The 24,000-nt window shown below is 45.7% G+C and overlaps 1 protein-coding gene across 1 annotated transcript in view; it reads left to right on the forward strand.

The window, feature by feature from the left end:
- Window positions 1–24,000, forward strand: part of LSAMP (limbic system associated membrane protein) — a 555,573-nt gene that overhangs the window by 422,148 nt on the left and 109,425 nt on the right. The gene's annotated exons all lie outside the window — the stretch shown is intronic.

Raw genomic sequence — 24,000 nt, forward strand, 5'->3', positions numbered from 1 at the left:
CTACAGCTGTAGCAAAAGTCATGGTTTCAGAATCGTTCTGAAACGCACGGCATATGTAGCAGATTAATCCAAACTTGCCAGGAAAAAAAATTCTTTTAGTAGGCTAGTTATCAAAGGCATATGGGTTATGTATTAATTCAGCAGCAGAAAGGGCAGCTAGGAGGGAAGGGTCACAGAAACTGTAAGTGTCTAGCTTCAAGTAGTACTTTTCCTGACCCATTCACTGTATAAACTGTAGAAGAAACATCATACGAATGTGCGGTGGGGGTGGTTTATGTCCCTGCTAGTTCAGACAAAGCCTAAACCGATCTAACATGCATATTGTCAGAAAGAAAATTTCTCTTAAAAATTTGGTATGTATACATATTGTTCGATATTTATATAGCACCTTCATTGTGTGTTGTAGTTTACAGCATTTCATGAGCAAAGAGTTCTCTGCCTCCAGGAATCATGCAGTTTAATCAGTTGTGTCTCATGGTGTAGGACAGAAAAAAGACCAAGTACCTTGTTAATGATGAACACAAGGCTCAAGGGCTTTTGGGATAAATAAATCTGAATATTTTCTCTAGGCATAGAAGTTATGCAGAATCCTAGTCTTGGGCTCTCATCATACTAGGTATTCCTTTGAAATCTCAATCAGTTGCAGTGGTGGACCTCCCATTATTAACAATGGGGCAAATGCCTCAAGTGCAAGCTTTTAGGACCCCATGGAACCCTCTCTGAGACTCCCGATGGGGTCAGAAACTGTGCTTCTGGAAAAATGGAAGCATGTTTTAAAGGTTCCCTGACACAGCCTGTGGTTGTGTGAGGCTCTGTAAGCCTCAGGTGAGTGAAGGGGCGGATTTGCTTGTGGTGGGAGGGGAGCTGGCAGCATCCGGTGGGGGTGGTGCCATCTCGGACCTTTGCCCCAGGGTGTGAGGCTGGGGAAGCCCACCGCTGATCAATTGCTAGTGTGGATGTTATAGGACACATCAAGCCTGGATCCAGCTATAGCGTAGCTAGCGGGAGCAAAACGGTAAGTACTGTAGACTCTGCAATGCGCTGTGTAAGCAGCCCCTCCAATCACTGTCAGAACCATTCTGGGCAGCAACAGCAATGTGCAGGTGCTCTCCAAACCAAATGGTGTCTCCTACACATTGCCTTCGCTGCCCAGAATGGCTCCAACAAACAGCAAGTGGGAGGGGCCTGCTTACATGGCATCCTCAGTACTTACTGTTTGCACCCCTCCCTGTAGCGATGCTACTGTATCCAGGCACGATTCTGTAAATTAATAGACTAGCAATGGCTTCAAAAATTTACAATTTTTATTTACAAATTTTATTTTCTATTTATTAGTCAATTATTTTACCACCACTATCTGTGTTTCTAGAGTTTCCTAGTAGGTTGGTTTTAGGGACACTAGGCACTAGCTAGCCTCTTCCTTAGCTTGTCAATCAAAAAGTAATGATTTGAAAAATAAATGTCAATGAAGGAGCAATTCAGGTGGTGAATCTGTATCTCTTTCTGCATTTGTCTAACCTGCTTCGGTCGTCATGTGTGTGTGATCCATTCATTCTCAGCACTTGGTTTGGTTTGTCTTTATCTGTTCTGTTGAATCTATGCTTTTCTAATGCATTCATCACCTGGTATCAGGATACCAGATCTAAGATTAATTCGGAACTGAAATGTTGTCAGTAACATTAAAATGTGAAGCCTCATTCTGCTGTGCCTCCCCCCCCTCCCAGTCTTTTGTCCCTCTTGCAACTGTCACATATCTGCCGGTGCCAAGGTGTCACTCATTATCTACACAAAACTGCTTCCTTTGCAAACAGCATGAGAAAGGGAGCAGGCAGCACAACTTCAGACAGTTACCACTATCAGAAATCTTGCCTTGCCCTCTGGAGACCCATTTTTGTGAGAGCATCCTATTTGTTGATTCATTTGCTTGAGAGTCACACAGCTGGCAAAGAAGTTTGCTTTTGCTAAATCAGTTGCATATGAAGAGCTTATTAAAAAGTCATTAATAGTAACCATATAATTAACATTGTGTTGGTTATCTACTACGCCCTGTGTTGACTCCTGATATGAGCACAAACAGTAGCATTCAGATTTCCAGGGGAGAGGAAACAGAGCTGCAGTAGCAGAATGTTTCAGTAGTGCCACAATAACTACTTTATTCAGTGATCTCTGAAGATGCGGGATTCACCATCCTCAGGACAGCTCCCCACAGGGGTACTGCACTTTTTCAAATGTCTAAGAGGGAGCATATATCAACAATGGATCATTCACATCTATAGTTCCACTGGTAGCGTTCGGAAAGCTATGCCTCTCGTAAGCCTTACGTAAGGGACTACTATATGCATAGACTCAAGCTGCAATCCTATACACACTTTCCTGGGAGTAAGGCCCACTGATTTGCAGACCTACTGATTCTAGTTTGCAGACTCTTCTTACTTTATGCACAGCTAGACACCCGCCAGCTGAAAAGAACCCTTTTGCCAGGCTAGGGACTGGGACAAGTCTCAAGGGGAATCTCAATAGTACTCAGGCAAAGCAGGTTGCTGATCGCTCATTGCACAAAGGCACAGTCTGGTAGCCAGGCAAGACAGGTTTGAGCCCAGCCAAGGGACTTGGTCTCACCAGAAAAGCATTTGCCTTCTGCATGGCCAACCAGAAACACTAATGGCAGGAACAAGATGTTTGTGCAAAGTACTCTTTTAGTGTACCCTTTGACTATGGTTCATGACACCAAAGTTACCCTTTGAGAGACTGGATAGATATAGCCCCATGCCATGCATCTGATCAACAGGGGCTTTCTTACTGGGCTTGATATGTTGTGACTGGCTGCTGAATGTAGTCAGTATCTTGCACTCTGTAGTAGGAAAGTGGGCACAGCAGAGGTGACAGAATTTCACCGCACTGTTCTATACTTTGCTCCTACCTACAACTGCTCTGTCATTCACGTAGCATTTTTCCAGAGTTGGGGAGCATCTGTTGCCTTGAACAGGGATTATGATATGGTAAATACCAATTCCTTGTCTCTCCCATGTCAGTCCTACGTCCCTCCCACATCATGCTTTGTTGCACCAGTGTAAATAGGAATATGCTGGCCTATCTAGAGACTAGGATTACGCCTTATGTTGTGGATCACAACTGGGTGCATCATTAGCAAGCATTGCCAATAAGACAAAGGGGCTAGAGAGGAGATGAGAGATTTGCATGGTCACTGCCCTGGTTTCCTCTGATGTCAGGCACTCATTCCCTTTGAGTAAGCCTTCAGTATTCCTATTCGCAAAAAGTGTTTTTTATTTTTTGCATTGGCCTGATGTTTGGTGCCAGTCAGGATTTACAGAGTTTTTCTTATCAGAACATGAAGACAGGGGTAGAAACTTTTGTGGAGTGTCATGTGTCAATCTAGGCTAGATACGATTGTAATGGGCACTACAGGAATGTGTCAGAGGAGAAAGCAAGTAAGAATGAAAGGCAGCTCAGAGATACAGTGAGTACCTAAAATGAACAGGGACCAGTACAGAAGTGTCTGTCCAATCAACTAACAATAAAGGAGGAAGTGTGAAATTGTTTCCAAGGAGCTGTAGCAAAATCCCAAAGGAGAAGAGAGAGATGCCGGTAAGCATATATTGAGGACCTGCAGCAGTTCTGAGGCTAAGCACAGTGTCTGATCAGATTGTGGAGCACAGACCCTTTGATGTTGGACAGATGAAAAGAGGGACATGCTCGTAGCAATTCTCATCTTGCAGACCCCACTTCCTCATTGCTAAAGGTGCTTCACCACCTGGCTATAGGCTCAACCTGTTTATTCTGCCATCACCCTTTCCTCCACTGATTTGAATGCCAAGTGGATGATAGTTCTTGTTAAAAGATATACTAGAAAAAAACACCATTGTCCTACACTATGTCATTAACAGTTCAAAATATACCTCAGCAGCTGGAGCACGTGAAGTGGCAGATGGTGCGCTGCATGGTGCCTTGGTGTTCATACACGTGCATTTACCTACATGTGCACTATTATTGTTGCTATTATTAACCATGAGAATATTTAAATATTCCTTTTTTACACATATAAATCCTCAGAGCCATTTGCATAGCAAAATAAGTGACAAGATCGTTCACTGTTCCCAAAGGATTCACCATCTAAAAGGAAAAAAAAAGATATGAGAGACACCAGAAAGCAGAGCCTTAAAAAAGGAAAGAGCCAAATGCAAACCTACCTGATTTAAACTGTCACCTTCTCTGGGAGGGAACTGAGACTGGAAAAAGTGCTAGCGTCAAGTTCAAGAGCTGTGTTGTGCTGTGCACCCTGTGGCATTTATATGAGCAGTTGCATGTGGTCATGTGTACACAAGGACATGCCCCCCCCCTGCATGGTTGGAACACTCCTATTGCGACATGTGTTGAGAGAGGAGCAGCCAACCAAATCTTGCTGCACACTTCTTTCCCAATCTTAATGAGTCAGGAAAGGGGAGGAGAGCAATTTCTGGATCTTGCTTGGCACCAGCGGAGCATTCAGCAGTCTCATCTCCCACCCTGTGTTCAAGTGCTTCCTCAGACCTCATGGCAGGGGCCTCTGAGGACGCCACATTGCTGATGAAGAGGGTGGAAGAAGGCAAAGGCAGTGATGTGTGCCACTGGCGTCGCTAGGAGGGTGCAGGGGGTGCGGGATGCACCAGGTGACGCGCTGGGGGGTGACGTGCCATGGGGGAGGACGTGCTAACATCGTGGGGTTAGGAGCTACCATGTCATGCCATAGACCTTTAGATGCGGAATGGCCAGCGGAGTGCAGTGCAAAAAACAGAATTTAAATTGCTTCTTTCGTTCAAAAGTTATGGCCAAAAAACTGGAAGGAAAAATGCATGGAGCCCTATGGAAAGTGAAAGTGAGCTGTATCGCGCGTTTACTCGTGAGTAGGCGTACTTGCCATAGTCCGTTGGAAAGGGCAGGCTGAGAGAAATCCAACAACACCAGAATGGTTCTCATCGAATGAGTGCAGCCCCCAAAAACACCAGAGAAGGAGGTTCCTCCCTCCCAACTACCTCCCTCCCAGTTTATGGAGCCCTATGGAAAGCAAAGCAGCCTCATAGTCGCGTTTACTCACGAGTAGGCAGACATGCCTTGGCTGGTGGTCAGGACAGGCAAAGGGGAATGTGAGGACACAAGAAGGGTCCTGATCTGATGGAGCTGCTCAGAAGCTGCTTAGCCTTCCTCCCCCTAAAAAGAACAAAAAAGAGGTTTGAATGGTAGGGGGAAAGTTTTCTATTTTGCACTTGCAAAGCCAGGTGGGTCTTTATTCTGATGTGCCTGAAATAGAAGAACTTTAAACTGGGCACTGGGAGGGCTGAAGAGCTCACTGATTCTTTTTGGGGGATTGTTATTGCAGGCAGACTCTAGAGTAAGCTCCATTGACCACTATAGAACTTACTTCAGAGTAGACATGCATGGGATTGGGCTCACAGGCTGCAATTCTACCCACACTTTCCTGAGAGTAAGCCCCATTGGCCACAATAGAACTTACTTCAAAGTAGATTCACTTGTGGAACAGGACTGGCTCCCCCTTATTTAATTATTTTATTTTAATTTAATTATTTATAATTATTTATTTTAATTTGCTTGATGATGTCACTTCTGGCCATGACATCACTTCCAGTGGGTCCTGGACAGATTGTCATTCTAAAAAGTGGGTCCCAGTGCTAAAAGTTTGAGAACTGCTGCAATAAGGTGTTAGTAAGTTGACGGCGGGGGGGGGGAGACTCTACAAGTTTTCAAAATAACTAAAATCAGAGTTTGGAGGAATAATAACATCATGTTATATATCAATCAATGCATAATTTCATGCAGAATGCAATGAAACAAACCACATTGAAATATCTGTGTTATAACAAAAGGTACAGTCAAAAAACCGGTGGGGGCGGGGTGATGGTACATCACCACGCCCACCCGAGGCATTGCCCCACCCACTACATGGGGTGATGTGCAGGCCTCCTGCACAGGGTGATGCGAATCCTAGTGACGCCTCTGACGTGTGCTACTACTGCCTGATGCGCTGGTGAGCTTCAGAGGTTAGCTGTTTGTGCCCCCTGGCAGTGTCCACCCTGGTTGACCCTAAGCACCTGCCCTGCTCTGCAGAATGATGACTCTATCAACTCACACTAACAAATTTTTAACAAGTGATCCCCCCAAAAGCAGATAGTAATTGACAAGGAACAGGGAACAGAACATAGGAATTGTTCTTACTACTCGTAGATTGGGACAGTGGGGATGTATGGAAGAGATCAAAGTGGAGTGGTCTGTGGCCAGTTTCCAATTGGTGTTTCTAGAATGCCTCATCTCCAAGAGCACAGCTGCCTGCCCTCCCCAGAGCTTCTTGCTGGCCCATCTTCCCTTCCCAGCTGCTTCTTACTCAGGAGTTACCTTTTCCCTTTTCTTTGTCTAACTTTGGTTTGGCTTCCTGCTGATGACTCTGCCTTTCAGGACGGCGAAGGCTCCTTTTCTCCCTGCCCTCACCTCTCCCTGTGTCTTACCTAGCCAGCAAGCTGCTGCATGCAATCAAGTGCTTGGCACAATTATTGCAAGCAGTGGAGATCTCGCAGGGGAACCGCACCAGTTAACATGTTAAACCAAAAGGAAACAGCAGGCCAGAGCGTCCCATGCTTTGGCATAAAAAATGGATGATCTGATATTTTATTCATCACATTCTTTTCCCTCTTCCTTTTTCTTTAAATTTTTTTTTCCCCGAGATCACGCTCCAGCTCCTGTCACGCTCTTTTTCCCTTGTTCTCAATAATGATGGCTGCATTATGCAGGCTTCCTTTAAGATGCCTTCTGGCCTCCCCCTTTTAAATGGAACTGTTGAATCTTTTGCTCCTAGCCGAGCATTTTCTTAATCTTCACAGATACCAACAGCCCTGCCTTCCTTTTGCAGGGAAGGCTGTATGCAGATATGTTCCCATATGGAATTAGGAATATTATGAAGATATAAGCTCTTTTACATTTTATTGGTTCATCCCGCAACAGCAGCAGTGCTCCCTGCTGTGTTTGGTGGAACATAAATGGATTCCTAGGTAGCACATTGAGTGGGCCTTTGAAAATCCCACAATTAAACAGATCTGTTAGGTATAAAGTCTTTCACAATTCATAATCACACATGTCTAAATTTTAAAAAGTGGGGAAAGGCTCATGTCTTGCCTGTGGGAACTGACATCACTGTGTGGCTAAAACAGGTAGGGAAGTAGGTTCCAGAGAAAGAAGGGATCTACAAATGACTTCCTTAATCTCCTGCTCAATAACAAAGTGATTGTCAGTTGACCAAAGGGTTGTTTACATGTTATGCTGTACCCATAGCATGCCTGTACTTAGGTACAGCTGACCTTACATGGGACACATTCCTGTGTGAATGATTGCCCCCGAGTTCATTTTTACAAACTAAAAATCCATGTGCACTGCACATCCATGTGCACTGCACCAAATTCTATGTGAATAACTATATCCAGTGATACAGGGTGATATCCAGGGATACCACATGTGAATAGCTGTATCCTGGCAGAAACTAACAACAGATGTGCCCAGGTGCGAACCATCCTAGTAAGTTATAGAAACTGTTCCATTTTTTGTTGAAAATCAGTATATAAATGTTGTTGATGATGATGGATGAATTAATGAATAGCGTAAGCCTTAGCCAACAGTACTCCCAAGGGAATCCACCTTTAGGGAATCCACTTACACACCTTTTTTGCTAGTCTCCATTCAAACTCTACTGACTCCTTACTTGATTCCTTGATATACTCTATACTTGTAGGATTAGTTTGCACATTCAGGTATCTTACTCGGGAACTCACAGCTGGATGTGTAAGCTAATTTGACAGAAAAGTATTGCGTTTAAGGTCTTTCTTTATTTGTGTGACAAGCACCTTCAGAAGTGTAATTTTATATGTATAAAATAGTAATATACGTAAAAAAAAAGGTTAAAACTAGATATCATTCACCCAATACTGGGCTACTTCAACAGCATTCCCCCGTGCGTTTAAGGTAATAAGACTGTTTTGCCATTGGTGTATGATCTGTAAATGTTAATCCACTGATACCCAAAACATAGAGAGAAATGTACCACCCAATCCTCATCAACTTTCCAGGGCTGAAGAAGCTGCAATGCAGCCCTGGGGTAAGGGAACAAAATGCTCTTACCTTGAGGAGGAGTGTGCAGTGCGCACCCCCTTGGCACAACCGCATTGGCAATAGAAGGATTGGGCTGGTAGTCATGTTTAGTGGTTTGTTGCACCAAAAGACGAGGGGTAAATTTACCTGTCGGTTGACCCACACTTGCTCCTCCAAGCGCAAGGGTTGTAGCAGTCCATTTCTATACACTCCAACATTGCTTCTTCATTGCGGTATTGGTAGAGGGGTTTTTTATTGTAGGCATGAGCGCAGCCGTTCCTTTATTTAAAAATTTACAGTCTGCTTTTCAAAAACAAGTTCCCTGGAGTGCAATACAATAATTATAAGTACATTAACATGTTCTTTATCCAATCATTTGGTGCAAGGGACTCGTTCATGACTCCTCCTAGGTTTTGAGCACCGAAACAAAGCAACACCATTTCAAATCCTAATGTGCTGTGCCAGAGTCCTCCCTTGGAACATGCCATAAACAAAGGGTCTTTGCTTTCAGTGGCTGAATCACAGTTCATAGGTATAAAGCCACACTGAAAAGGCAGCAGTAGCTTGTGTGTTCTGACATTTGTACATAAGAGTCTTTAAAGAAGAAGCACTGTTTACTGTTTTCTCTTTACAGGCAACCTCTGCTCCTTGAACCTCTGAAGCATGTAGCTACAGTTTATTTTCAGTCAATCCAAAGAATCCTAGAGACCAAACATTCATCTAACACTGACACTACACCTGGATGTGCAAGATGTGTATCTTCACCTGTTTGACAGGTGTTTTTAGCCTTTAGAAAAACTAGTTGCACCATCCAGACATGAGATTTATTTTTAACATTTAGGGGATGGCCTAGTTCCTTGAATGGACAGAACACATAGAACAGATGGACGTTTTCCCTTGGCAGTTCCCTGATGAGCTTATCTGGTTTCCTCCATTCTCATAAGGCTGTACTGTGAAAGCTCATTCAGTTTTTCAATTAAAAAGGTCGTAAGTAGAAGGGATGGGAAAGAAATCTCGGAGACCTGCAGCCACTTTGGAGGAAATAGTACTGGACCAGAACATACCAGTGGCTGACTGCAGATAAGCTAGTGTCATGTATTCATGGGTACTCTTCTATCAGATGTTTTTGCAATGTGGTGGGACATTTTCTGGTGGGGGGGTATTTTTCTTGTGTAAGTAGTGCTATTTATTGGGGACACAGAGTCCAACTGCAACCTTACAGCCTCATTTCTATTCCTTTCATTCATTCATAAAATTTGATATCCTGCTCTTCAGCAAAAATTACACCTCCCACGGCACTTCATAACAGGCAACAAACTAGCCCTCTAATTAACAGTGAAAATTTTAAAACAACTGACTAAGCAGATTTTTTTTTCCCCTTCAGTGATAACAGATTAAAAAATGAATCAAAGTCTTGGCAGATAAAAGGGTCTTTGCCTAGCACTGTAACAATAAAAGTGCCAGGCAGGCTTTTGGGGGGACAGGGCAGGAGGTCTGGTCTAGAGGGTAGAGCCTCCGTTTGCCTGAAGATAACATCCTCAAGGTCACCAGTTCGAGGCCACCGGCACCGTGCAACCTTGAAGCAGCTGACAAGCTGAAGCCGAGCTATCCATCCGCTCTGAGCGTGGGAGGATGGAGGCCAGGATGGAGGCCAGATCAGAATGAAACATCTGAATTGTTGTGGCTCTTGAAAGATAGAGCCTTCTTTCAATTGTAAAAATCCCTACGGGGATTTAAATGGGCCTGCCAATGTAAACCGCCTTGAATAAAGTCTTGAATAAAGACCAAGAAAGGTGGTATATAAATACCTGTATTATTATTATTATTTTTTATAAGCAAGGTGCCAGTACCGAAAAGGCCTTTTGCTGAGGCTATTCCCTATTGGTGTATATCCATCCAGTGGTGTCACTAGAGTTTGCATCACTCGGTGCGGGTTGCCAGCGTGTTACCCCCCATGCAGTATTTGTATTGGCAACCTTCAGTCTCGAAAGACTATGGTATCGCGCTCTGAAAGGTGGTTCTGGCACAGCGTCTAGTGTGGCTGTAAAGGCCAATCCGGGAGTGACAATCCCTTCCACACCAGGAGCAAGTGCAGTCTGTCCCTGGTCTGTCTCCCTGGCTATGGGCTTTCCTTCTTTGCCTCTTAGCCTCAGACTGTTGGCAAAGTGTCTCTTCAAACTGGGAAAGGCCATGCTGCACAGCCTGCCTCCAAGCGGGCCGCTCAGAGGCCAGGGTTTCCCACTTGTTGAGGTCCACTCCTAAGGCCTTCAGATCTACCTGTAGGGCACTTTCCTTGCACGAGTTCTCCATAGAGGAGATCCTATGGGATCCGGCCATCATCCATTCTCACGACATGACCGAGCCAACGCAGGCGTCTCTGTTTCAGCAGTGAATACATGCTAGGGATTCCAGCACGTTCCAGGACTGTGTTGTTTGGAACTTTGTCCTGCCAGGTGATGCCGAGGATGCGTTGGAGGCAGCGCATGTGGAAAGCGCTCAGTTTCCTCTCCTGTTGTGAGCGAAGAGTCCATGACTCGCTGCAGTACAGAAGTGTACTCAGGACGCAAGCTCTGTAGACCTGGATCTTGGTATGTTCCGTCAGCTTCTTGTTGGACCAGACTCTCTTTGTGAGTCTGGAAAACGTGGTAGCTGCTTTACCGATGCGCTTGTTTAGCTCGGTATCAAGAGAAAGAGTGTCGGAGATCGTTGAGCCAAGGTACACAAAGTTATGGACAACATGCAGTAGGCGGGGCAATACCCCAGGTGGTGGGCGTGGTGATGTACCATCACTCTGCCCTCACTGGTTTTTTGACTGTACCTTTTGATAGAACAAAGATAGAACACATTCTGCATGAAATTACGCATTGATATATAGCATGATGGTATTATTCTTCCAAATTATGATTTTAGTTATTTTGGTCACTAGTGGTGTCACACACACACACACCCCCAGGGTGTCAACTTACTAACACTTTATTGCAGCAGTTCTCAAGCTTTTAGCACTGGGACCCACTTTTTAGAATGACAATCTGTCCAAGACCCACCAGAAGTGATGACATGGTGGAAGTGACATCATCAGGGAAATTAAAATAAATAAGTATAAATAATTAAAGTAAAACAAATAAATAAGCAGAAGCCAGCCCTTTTCCACCAAGTGAATTTCCTCTGTAGCCTGCCTGCAATAACACCCCCCCTCCAAAACCAGTAAGGTTTTCAGCCCTGCCCAGTGCCCAGTTCAATTTAAGAACTTCTGTTTAAACCAGATCACTGTCAGGATCCACCTGGCTTTGCTAGCCTCAAAAAGGTTCACCTTATCAGCTGAAGCCTCTGTTTTGATCCTTTTTAGTGAAGGGGGGAGGCTGCCTTCTGGAGTACTTGTTTAGCTCCAGGTGCATAGGATCAGGACCATTCTGGTAGCTTTGCACTCTCCTTCACCTGATCTTCCACACCAGCCAAGGCACGTTTGCTTACTTGCGAGTAAACGCGACAGTGAGGCTTAGTTTTGCTTTCTGTAGGGCTCAATACATTCATCTGCTTGGAGGGAGGGACTTCTTTCTCAGGGGTTTTTGGGGGCTGCATTCATTGGATAAGGACCATTCTGGTGTCGTTGGATTCCTCTCAGCCTGCCCTTTCCAATGGACTAAGGCATGTTCGCCTACTCATGAATAAACGCGCAATGCGGCTCACTTTCACTTTCCATAGGGATCCAGGCATTTTTGTTTTCTTGTTTTTTGACCATAACCTTTGATAGAAAGAAGATATTTCACTCTGGTTTCTTGCGTTGCATTCCGCTGGAAATTCCACATCCAACGGTATATAATATGATGGGGTTACTCCTAACCACCGTGATTTTAGCGTGTCACCCCCCAGTGTGCATCACTCCCCCTGTGCGCATCACCCGGTGTGGCCCACACCCCCTAGTGACGCCACTGTATCCATCTCAAAGTTATAGCTCCTTCTTTTCTTGTTTCTGCTCAGGTTTTACCAATATTTTGTTAATCCTTCTTTTATTGTGTTCAGAATTACTACTGTGATCTAAGAAAATTTTATTTGACCTAGGGCAGTGATTCTCAAACTCTCCAGGAGTCTGAGAACTGGGGGTAAGTGCTTGTGGGGCCTGGGATTGGGGGGATGTCTCAATGGTGCCATAGTAATCATGGCACCACATGCATCCAGGTGCATTTACACATATCTGGGGTAGACTGTGCAGTCCCCCAGAGGGTTCTGGAGGCGTACAGCCCCCTCTGTGAGCCTCCCCTCCACTGCAGTGGGCTCCAGTTTGCAGTTGGAGCCCACTTCTGATTTTGGAAACTCTGCGCTCCAGAGCTCTGACCACAAACCAGAAGTGGGCTCCAACTGCAAATCCAAGCCCACTCCAGTGGAGGGGAGGCTCACAGAGGGGGCTGCGAGCCTCCAGGACCCTCCAGGGGCTCCACAGTCCTCCCAGGTATGTGTAAATGCCTGGTGCATTTACATGGCCCATGGCGCCATGATCATTGTTGCACCTTTGGGGTACTCATTTATGGGTCACTACCCTTAAGGGGAAAATGATCCTTTTCTATTCCAATGCTGGGTCACGACCCACCACTTTGAGAACCACTGACCTAGGTCATCTTGCTTGTCGAACAGCACGTACTGTCAGACCACATCACAAAAAAGTTTATCTAATATAGAAATCTCTCAGCATTTGTTGTCCCTCTGCTTTTTCACTTTTGATGCTTCTTCCACCATAGTATGTGATAGGATCATGCAGTACTTCGCTGAGGTGACGCTATCCAATTTGGGGTCAAAAATATAGCCTATTAGCCAATGCATCATCTCTCTTAAGAATGCCATAGAATAGGTCTTCTATGTAGAAAGAACAGATGGGTGCCTTTCCATTGCAAAATATTCAGAAGCTGTAGTGCCCAAAATATTGCAACACTGATGTGACAAATTGCCGGTTGGTTTCTGTGGGTGGCAAATCTGAACTAATGGTTGCTTTTGTGTAGCAAGCTACCACTGAGAGAGACAACATTTCTGTTCCAAGGTGATGCGCAGAGAGTATGAATATTTTTTAAATGCTGCAAATAGTATGAAAGGGATGACAATTCCACCCTTGCTGTGTCGGTTGACAAAACACAACTAGGAAATGGTAACATGCAGGAAGAAATAGGGTAATGAAAGGAGTTAACACAACATATCAGATTGTGTATGACAATGGGACTGCCACCTTACTTTACATTTCATCACAGTTTCTACAGTCAGACCAAAGGATTTCATCCCCTTCCCCCCGAAGAAAGCCCCAGCCCTGGCAATAGATCTCCTAGCACCTGCACCAGCTATTTTGCCAGTACAGATGCCAGGCCCTTCATATTTTGCCAGGCCCTTCATATCGGGCCTTCTAGCTCGTCACAGAATTCAGAATCCAGCGGAGCAGGACTCCTCTGATCCCACCCTGGTTCCTCCCCTCGCCCCACCCTCATTCCACCCTCCATCCGCTCCTTCAGAGGTTGCACCGTGACCTGGTGGTCTCACTGGTGGTGGTCTACCGCCGGCAGCAGTGCGTCCTCCACCTGCTGGGGCTGGTCCAGGCACCTGACTGACGCAGGCCCAGCGCCAGCGCTCCCTGCTCTCCAAGTGTCATAAACATGCTTTATGGCACATTTACAGCACCCAGCACCGGCACTAGGGCTCAGCCTAGCGCTGGTGCTAGGTAAGTATAGCAATGATTCTCAAACTTTTAGAGAGATTTACTCCCTAAGTCTTTGCAGGGGAGGGGCAAGGGCAGCGACGCAATCCCCAGGATCATGTCACTAAGGGCAGTGAAGGGGAGGTGCTTTTATTCACAGATGGTCAACGCAAGATCCAGGAGGTTTGGGGGGTCCCGTGCAGCCCTGTGCAGGGCTCCCCGATGCTTAGAACGTTCAATTGAAGTGATTGAAAAGCATCTCCTGGAAACCGGAAGTGCTTTTTGATCACTCCGTTACATTCTAAGCATCAGGGAGCCCTGCAGAGGTCTGTGTGGGGCTCCCCACATTTCCTGGACCTCACGCTGGCCATCTGTCAGTAAAAGCACGCCCCCACCTCGCAGCCCTTAGTGACGTGATCCTGGGGATCATGTCACTGCCTCTCACTTCCTCCTGCCACTTAAAGGGACAGGGAAAATGGGCACAACCCACCCACCAATTTGAGAACCAATAAAGTATAGGACTGGACCTTGATGTGCCATTTTTACACTGTTGAAATTGGTGTACGACATAAGAATCAAAAATACAGTAGATAAAAATATTTGAATAAAACCATTAATAACTATTTAAAATGATACAAGAGCAGATAAAGGTATAAAACAGCTATAACATTAAAGCAGCAAAAGAAATTTAAAAGGGGGTCCCTAAAATATTCCTCCCTCTTCAAAAGCCAAGTAAAATAAGTCTTGAAACACTGCTGGAAATCATGTAACAAGGGGACATGGAGTCTTAGGGCACAATACTAACCGGCAGTTATGCTGGTATAGGAGTCCCTGGAGGGTCACAAACGTGCCATAAAGCACGTTTGCACATCCGTAGGAGGAAACTGTGTTGGTGCATCCAGATGCACTGATGCACGGAGGCCGGCAGAAGCCTACATGGCGGCTTCCTCCCCGCCGCTTGTGCCAGCGCACCTGCGCCAACACAAGTGTCAAAGGTAGGCATGGGGGGGCAGGGAGGAGGCGGGAGGGGGCGTTTCTGGGTGGGGAGAGTGCAGGCGATGGACGGCCCCAGGTCGGGCGCATGGGGAGCCAGGGGCAAAGCTGGAACCTGGAGGTTATGCCGGATCCCAACACCTGTCCCTGGGGAGAACAAAGCGGCTTTGAGCCACTCCGCTCTCCTCGGACCTGCGCTACCTCCAGAGGTGGCGCAGGTCTGAGGAGACCCATTGGGGTGTGCAGCCCTTACCCAGGGGTAAGGGGAAAGAGCTTCCTCTTGCCCCTGGCTGAGCTGCTGCAGCCAATGAACCTGCGTTGGATGCAGCATAAGCCTCCTGGCTTGCCTGCTCCAGTGCAGGTTTGAATTGCGCCCATAGAGAGTTAGATGTTTGCAATAGTATAAATACTATTTATATATTTTATACAGGCAGTTCTTGCTATCCACATCTCCATTAATCACCTCCCTGCACTGTAGTTACGAGTTCAATTTATTGAGGAAAAATTCCCTACACTTATGAGAATCCTTAAATGAGATCCTAGAGTTTCTGCGGATTTTCAACATTACTGTGCTTTCCAGTCTTGCTACCATATGCCACATCATGCAAACAATGCTGTTTCTTACTGCACAGACCCACTGTGCATCCAGTTTCCATGTTGCCATGCCAATGTTCAAAACCAGGAAAAACCCATCCATTAGGTGAGGTGAGGTGGGCTGTATCTGTGGCAGATTGCAGGGGCAAGAGGGCAGAGGATTCAGGGTGCTCTTCGCCCTGAGTCTGCCACCACAATTTCCTCCCTCCAGCCTGCCATAGATGCAACCCACAATAACCAGCTTTCTACTCACTAAAAGAGAGCAGAAAATGGATCACCAACCTTCTTACCTTTCTCCATGCACAATTTCTTCAAACACGGAAGTGCAGTTCTTCTGATTTTATTTACAAGAACCACATATGAATGAAGGAGCTCTGTCATTTGTGCAATCCCTTTAAATCAAACCAGAAACCCTGCACTTCTGCAAATAAAGAACTGCATGGGGAGTGCAGTAAGTATTACAAACTGTTTCTTGCATATTTTATGTGGAACGTTGTTACCCTTTGAGTCCTAAAGTGAATTTGAAGAGCACAGGAGCTAGGAGGAAACATACCAACTGTAGCTTTGATAGGAAATTGGAAATTTTTAAATGTAGGAAGTGGGAAAGTATGATCATTATCTCATGTGCTTTGAACACCCTGGAGTTTATTTTTTGTGTAGGAAAAAAAACCCCACTAACTTCTGATCACTAACTAAGTCAATATATCAGTCCCCATTATCTGTGGATAACAAGGACCCCTGAATGTTGTTGCTACATTAGTGCATCCTTTGCAGAAATAGCAACCCAGTTTATCCAAACTTCTGCTTTCTGGATATTTTTAGTTATTGTGGCAGTTAAACACTACTGAACCATACTGGCCAGAATTAAAACATGTCCTTAGAACACTGCAGAATAAGCCACTGCCCTACCAAAGTGGGCTCTTTACTATGATGTAAAGCATAATATGGGCCAGTCCACCACCTCACATTTGGTCTTTTTCTAAACTCGGAACTTCTTTCTTCTTCAAGCAGACTGTTCTGACTCACATTTTCGCATGTAGAGCAACTGAAAGTAAAAGATACCTGTCCATCATGAACAACACAATGCTATCATAGCTGTAAGAGATTTCAACTGCTGGGTGAAAACAGAGGTTCGGGGCTGATCGCTTTTACAGAATGATCTGGCCACAAGTTGAGAATGCCATATAACTTATAGCCAATTAGTTCCTGCTAATGTGTCCCCAGAGGAAGAAGGAGAAATAAAATAAAGGCATTTCTTTGATTGAAAATTATCTTTCTGGGCGGGAAAACTTAAAGGACAAATAGCCCAGTTCTATCCCCACAATTGTATATGATGCAGCCACACTGACAGAGTGTACACTGCATCTGGTGGTGTTGGAGGTGGTGGTGACCAGAAGCCAACCATAGGTAAGCAAAACACATTCAGGGCGCAATCCTAACCGGCACATAGGCCGGCATAAGTCCCCCTGAAGGGTCGCAAACATGCCGTAAAGCACGTTTACGCCTCTGTGGGAGGAAGCCATGTCGGCGCATCCAGATGCGCTGACGTGTGGAGGCTGGCAGAAACCTCCGCGGTGGCTTCCTTGCCGCCGCTTGTGTCAGCGCACCTGCGCCGACTCAAGCAGCAATGGTACGCATGGGGGGGAGGAAGCGGGAGGGGGCGTTTCTGGAAAGGGGGAGGGCGGGCGATGGGCAGTCCTGGGGGTGGGCGCGCGGGGAGCCAGGGGTGGGGCTGAGACCCAGCAGTTATGCCGGATCCCAACTCCCGTCCCTGTGGAGAACGGAGCGGCTTCAAGTTGCTCTGCTCTCCTTGGACTTGCACCACCTACAGAGGTGGCGCAGGTTCAAGGAGTCCCATTGGGGCGTGCAGCCCTTACCCAGGGGTAAGGGGAAGAGCTTTCCCTTGCTTCTGGCTGAGCTGCTGCAGCCAACGAAACTGCGTTGGATGCAGCGCAAGCCTCCTGGCTTGCCTGCTCCAGCGCAGGTTTGGTTTGCGCCCTTACTTGGGTAAAAAGTAAAAGGATAGATCTTCTGGCTTTGTGTGGGTCTCCTCTGACCCACTCCAGCTATGTAGCTGGCATAAGTCTGAGGAGAGAAAGGGGGCGAGGCAGATTGGAAAATGGTAGATAGGATCTGGAGTTCTACTTTTCCTTCTAAGACCCACCCCCTCCAGCCTTCTTCTCACCTCCTGCTTTCCCTCTCCCTGCCCTGAAGCTCCTCTCTGCACCCAGAAATCACCCGTCTGCCAACTTACCTGGGTTGGCAGAGTGTCCAGGTAATATTGGAACATGATGGGAATTGCTAGCCGGTTCCCCCAGTGGCTCTATCTTGTGCAATGGTGGCAAGATGTTTCCATCATCACTGGGCTCTTTGCACCAGCAGATCAGAAGATCCTATATTTCAAAAGGCCCATAGAATTGGCCATGAATAGCCATTGAAAATACAAGGATTTCTCACCTTGGGGTGAGATTTCCTTGTAAAACACAAATATATCACTTCACTTTTGAATGAATTGTAGTTACATTTATATGTTCCTGCCTGCCTATGTGTGAATAATGGCAGAAGCAAAAACACAGATCAGAGATACTGGGAATCCCCCCCCCCCAAGTGGCTGTGCCTAGGTAGTTGAGGGCGCAATCCTAACCCCTTATGTCAGTGCTGTCCAGCACTGGCATAGCAGTGCCAGTGGGACATGTGCTGCATCCTGCAGTTGGGTGTCACTCACAGAGGCCTCCTCAAAGTAAGGGAATGTTTGTTCCTTTATCTCAGAGCTGCATTGCCCTTATGTCAGTGCTGAAAAACACTGACATAAGGGGTTAGGATTGTGCACTAAGTCCTTTAGACCAGCCATAACAGAACACTTCATGTTCAGTTTTGTTTCTTTTTCTTAGGCCAGCATCTTTGTTTTGTTTGCCTAACTTGTGCTCCAACTGACACCAATATGCCTGGAACCTCCTATTTCCTGGAACAGCATCTCAGTGTCTGGGGACATTGCTCTTTATTGCTCTGTACCAGTTGCAATGTGCTCCTATTCAACAACATGCAATTTGTGTTCCAGATGGAGATGTGCACTTTCTCAGGAACTCTTTTGGAAAGCATTGCTTCTGTCTGGTAGCAGCCGGGATCAACACCGTACATGCCTCTTTGCCTCCTGTCCCCAGTGAAGGGATATTTACTTTTCAGAATGTTTCTAGAAATGACCAATAATTATATATTGTAATGAATGCAGTTAATTTTCAGTTCTAGAAACTTGTCGAGAAAGCACTTTTGTCCGTATTAGCATATTTGCAAGGTTAATGTAGTGTACTTAATAAGATAAATAAAGCTTGTCATGATATTTCAGGGAAATTTTTAACAGGAGAATTCAAACCCATTTTGAAAGCCCTAATCTCTAAGCATGTTGAAGCATTAACTCCTGAGCTCCCACTGGGGATTTAGGTCATTGTCATCGTAGAAAATGAAAAGTTATGCTAGAGGCAGCTGTTGTAGAATGGAATTCATAAGATGCTTTGAAGAAGCTATTGTGGTGTGGGAGTATAGAAAGGGAGGATGTATCTATGGAATGAGATGAAGCAGAGAGGTACTGCCAGGGTGTGGGACTACACTGCTGGATGGAGGGTGATTAACACTTTCCCCTTGTGCCATTTTCCAAATGAAACTCACTCACTCACTCACGGCGCAATCCTAACCCCTTATGTCAGTGCTTTCCAGCACTGACATAAGGGCAATGCAGCTCTGACGTAAGGGAACAAACATTCCCTTACTTTGAGGAGGGCTCCGTGAGTGGCATCCAACTGCAGGATGCAGCACATGTCCCATGAGCACCGCTATGCCAGTACTGGAAAGAGCTGACATAAGGGGTTAGAATTGTGCCCTCCCTCCCTCCCTCCCTCCCACTCCAATGTATTTGCCTTATTAGTCAATGCTTGCATATTCCTATACCGTGTTTGGCCTTAATATATAGCTTACATTGTAAGAGATAATGGGTGGACACAGAAAACTACTTTGCCCCAGTCCTATCCCCTGCCACTAGTGCCGATGCAGCCATGCCCCAAAAAAAAAAAACAACCCAAAAAAAAATATACTGCATCCTGTGATGGGGGGGGGGGGTGATCCAAAGGCAATCTGGAGGTAAGTAAAAGTTACTAGCACTGTATGAGTTTCCTTGGACATGTGCTATTTTGGTGGTGCATGTCCAAAAAGGCGTGGGGAGGTTTTTGAAAGAGGGAATACAATCTGGCGTACACCATTGCTTCCAGATCTGACCTCTCCCCTCCCCCAGTTCCGTCCATGGAACATCCAGTTTCACCTCCTACCCACCCATGATCGTCTCCCAGACCATCTTACCTGCTCCAGAGGAGGATACCTGCTGTGATACTGGGCTGCCACCGTTTGCAGTGGTGATTCCAAAAAGGGTAGCGGTAGTATGCTACTCTCACTGCCATATGGCCTGTTACAACAGTGGAACTCTGTTCCTTTATCATAATGAACCTGATAGGATTTGACTGTTACGGCACAATCCTAACCAACTTTCCAACACTGGCATAGCTGTGCCATTGGGGCATACGCTGCATCTTGCAGTTGGAGGGCAGTCACGGAGTCTTCCTCAAAGTAAGGCAATGTTTTTTCCCTTATCTTGGAACGGCATTGCCCTTACCTTGATGCTGGAAAGATTGAACCCTTAATCACATATTAATAATTAGCATATATTTGTGCCTTACTGAAGTAAAAGTTACACTTACAGTTATAAAGATGATACAGAGTAGTGCTGCAATCTTGGGGAGAAAGGTAGAGGGTCCAAATAAAATCCAAATCCCATCCAATATCTCTACCCCCCCAATATTAGCCATATCACCCCCCATAGCCTTCTAAAAACAGTAGCTAAGGGGGCTATAATAAAACCTCCTTCTGGCTTTCCTGTAATTAGAGCGCTTGAGAGAAACCCCTTTGCTCATATTTGAGCTGAGCATTACAAGCTGCTGAAATGCATATTTTCAAGCGTGAGAACATGAATTCAGTGACATTTCTATGCATAGTGCATGTATAGGCCTCCAAGTGCCTGCATTTATTCCCAGACACTGCACTGCCACTTCTCCTGTATCAACATGCACAGGGCCACTGGAGAAGAAACCATGGTGGATTGCAGGGATCAAATGCCCATCCAACTGTATCCAATGAAGATGAGGGCCCATAAAAACATTATGTGCAGATGTGCCCTCTGGCAACAGTGATATAGCAGGCTATTAAAGTAATAAACAATCAGGTGGAGTGGTGCAGTCATAGGTTTGTTGAGAGCTTGTGATGGGTGCTGACGAATTTCAATTTCACATCGGAACACATATTTTTGAAATGTCTTATTTGAGCCATTGACTTAATGCTTTATTTTCCTGTAAAAGTCCAAAAACAGGGAAGCATTTGAAAAATCCTCATGTAAGACAGTGAGGGCCATGGGATGCAATCATAAACCCGCTTCCTGCCTGCCAGCCGTGGGCAAGTCTCAGGTAATCATTAGCAGAGAGCCCTTATGCTCCTAATGGTTTCTCCGCCTTGCCTTTTGCAGGATGATTGGTTTCTCAGCCTTCTTAATAATATACACTAAAAGCAACCGCGTCCAGGACTAAACGAGGCCCCAGCTGGTACAGATGAGGAAGCAAGAACACATCCGAGGCAGACGGTGTAGAGGAGCTTGCTCATTCACCAGGCTCCCAAACAGGACAGCCTGCTCATTACTGCACATACTGATGTGTGGGGAGGGCCATTTGGGAGGGCAAGGGAGGGCTTAGGCTGGCAGACAAACTGGATATTCACTATAAAGTAGACAGACTGCATGAGTAGCTAACCACGACAATAGAAGGTTGGAAGAAAAGATCAATGCCAGAGATGGAGGCATGGATCAATATGAGAGGGAGGCAGGTACAATTGAAAGATACCAAAAAAGATACTGTAGAGGGGTGGAAGAACAGATAAAGTAGGACAAACCCAGAGTGAAGGGATGGAGAGGCAGATAAGGGAGTCTGAGAAAGAGGGGTGGAGGCGTTAACAGGCCAGCACAGCAGTGAGACAGACCATGGGTGGGAAGTGTGGGAATGACAGAATGGATTGCTGCAGTTGGTAGATTGATTTTGTTGTTAGATATATTGCAGGTCAAACGCAGCCCTCACACCCCATTGCCTTCACATCTGTTTTTTTCTTCCACCTGCCTGTCAACCCCCCACTGTGCCCTCAATTTTTATTTCAGACAGAGCCCCCACATGTTTCAATGCAGCAGCAAGCCTACCAGCCCGAAAGGAATGTGAAGGAAAAGCAACAGGTGACTCAGCTTTCATCCTTCCTATCCTGCTGCTTTGGTGCATTCCTAGAGAAAGATGTAACGAACTTGCAATTATAAGAAGTAGCACTCCACCTGTGGGTCACCCATTCTGAAAACCCCAGGCTTCTCTTCCAGGGATCGCAGGTGTGCCAGGAGTCCCCCAATTCAGTTGAATTGGCCCCAAACAGCTCACAGTGTAGAGCAGCTTTAGTGGGATGTAGAATCCCAAATTTGACTTACTTGTGAATGCAGAAATGTTGAGGGATAAAGTGGGTTGAGAAATGTTGAGGGTCCAAGATGGTATCTTTTCTTGAATCTACTTTGCAAACAGAAACTCTAGGTTCAATGCCAGGCAGCTGCAGATAGGGCAAAGGCTGATTCCTGACTAAAACCCTTAAAAGCTGTTGTTAGTCAGTGTCAACAACACTTAAGTGGATGATACAAAGGTCTGACTCAGCATAAAGGCAGCTTCTTGTGTTCCTGTGAACCTGCCTTTCTCACTAAGGAGCCAATCAAGAGTGAGGAGTGAGTTTCAGGGCCAGTGTCAAGAGTTGGCATAATTGGGCAGCTGCTAAGGTCCCACTGTTCTTTGAAGAGACCACTGCTGACCCCTGACTCCATTTCTGTGCTTCATATAGCTGATCCTCACCTACCCTGTTCATCACCATTGCTGCTACTATCCTAGCTTCAGAAGAACCCCTCTATTTCTTGCATTTTTGCACAACTTAGAGAGCCTGAGCACCATCCAAAAAACTTTGAGGCACATGCTTAGTGCTTACTCCAATACCAATACTTTTTGCCTCTTTAAGTTCTTCACCACTGCAGTGCTCCAGCTTGAACGATTACTATTTGCATTTACAACTCCTGGTCCAGTAGCTGTGCAGAAAGCAAAGCATGAATGCAAGAATTTTTTTTCAGTCTGGAAAAAAGTTGCCTGAGCAGGGACATGATAGAGTCATATAAAATTACTCATGGGATGGATAGAGTAGATAGAGAGATGTTCTTTTGCTTTCACACAACACCAGAACCAGGGGACATCCACTAAAATTGAGTGTTTGGAGAATTAGAACAGACAAAAGTGAGTATTTCTTAACCCAGCGTGTAATTAGTCTGTGGAACTCTTTGCCACAGGATTTGATGATGGCATCTCACCTGGATGCCCCCCCCCACAGAGAGAGGGGGGGATAAGGAGAGCTGACAATCATCCCAGTCTCTATGGTGGCTTGCAGGGGACAACATAGGAAGAAACACCAATGCACTTAAACACTGGAGAGGAGGGACACCAGGAAGAGCTGCTTCCATTTGCCAGTAATATAAAAATACAGTGCTTGTGTCATCAGTCTCTGGGGAGGCATTAGGAAGAGCTGCCTCTAGCAGGTTAGCGCTATATTCATTGCTAGCTTCAAGAAAGAAAAATAAAAGCAGGGCTAAAATAAAAGCTAGCCCATCAAAAAACAATAGGACATCTGTGTCATTAAACTCTGGGGAGGCAGTATGAAAAAAGCAGGGAGACTACACAGTGGGCTGGCTCTCCAAAATACCAGGAGCCCTGTGCTGAGATTTCCCTATCTGTGAGTGGAGGAATGTGAATTTAAAAAAAAATAAATTATTGAGCAGGGGCAAGAGAGTGTGCTCCAGTGTTATTTATTTGCATGGGGGGGGGATGGGATGTTTCAGTGACGGAGCTTAAGGGGGGAGAGTGAGTGTGTGTTGCTTCCCCTGGCCTGGACCTCACTGCACATCTCTGCAGGATACAGCTTTGCTGTCTTGTGTGCTCCCCAAGGCATCTGGTGGGCCACTACAGGAAACTGGACTAGATGGGCCTTTGGCCTGATCCAGTGGGGCTCTTCTTAGGTTCTTATGTTTACCAAAAAAATGCAGAAACTCAAATGCAGAAACTTACAGGTAGAGACAAGTTGAGAGTTGTGTTGACACTTGTTGTACAACATTCACCAACACTACATTCCAAGTACAGGGATGCTCAGCCATTTTCCCACTATGCCTGCAGATGGTCATGTGAATCTGTCCTTATCTGCAAGTAAACAGCAGCAAGAGAGAAGGAGACATGAGAGAAAGGCCTAGCAAAGGAAGTGAGCTCTGAGAGGGGATTTGAAAGTTTACATCAATAGTGTCTGATGATCCCAGGCGGTGAAAATCTTTGCACTTGAGTTTCTGCATTTGAAACAAAGCTGCTATTAAAAAGAAATATTCCCTCTCTTCGAAGTTGGGAGATTAGCAGATATGTACAAACTGATATATACAAACTGTTAAAAAATGGAGAGTACTT

Source organism: Tiliqua scincoides, chromosome 3 (assembly GCF_035046505.1).
Source record: "Tiliqua scincoides isolate rTilSci1 chromosome 3, rTilSci1.hap2, whole genome shotgun sequence".
NCBI classification, from domain to species: Eukaryota; Metazoa; Chordata; class Lepidosauria; order Squamata; family Scincidae; genus Tiliqua; species Tiliqua scincoides.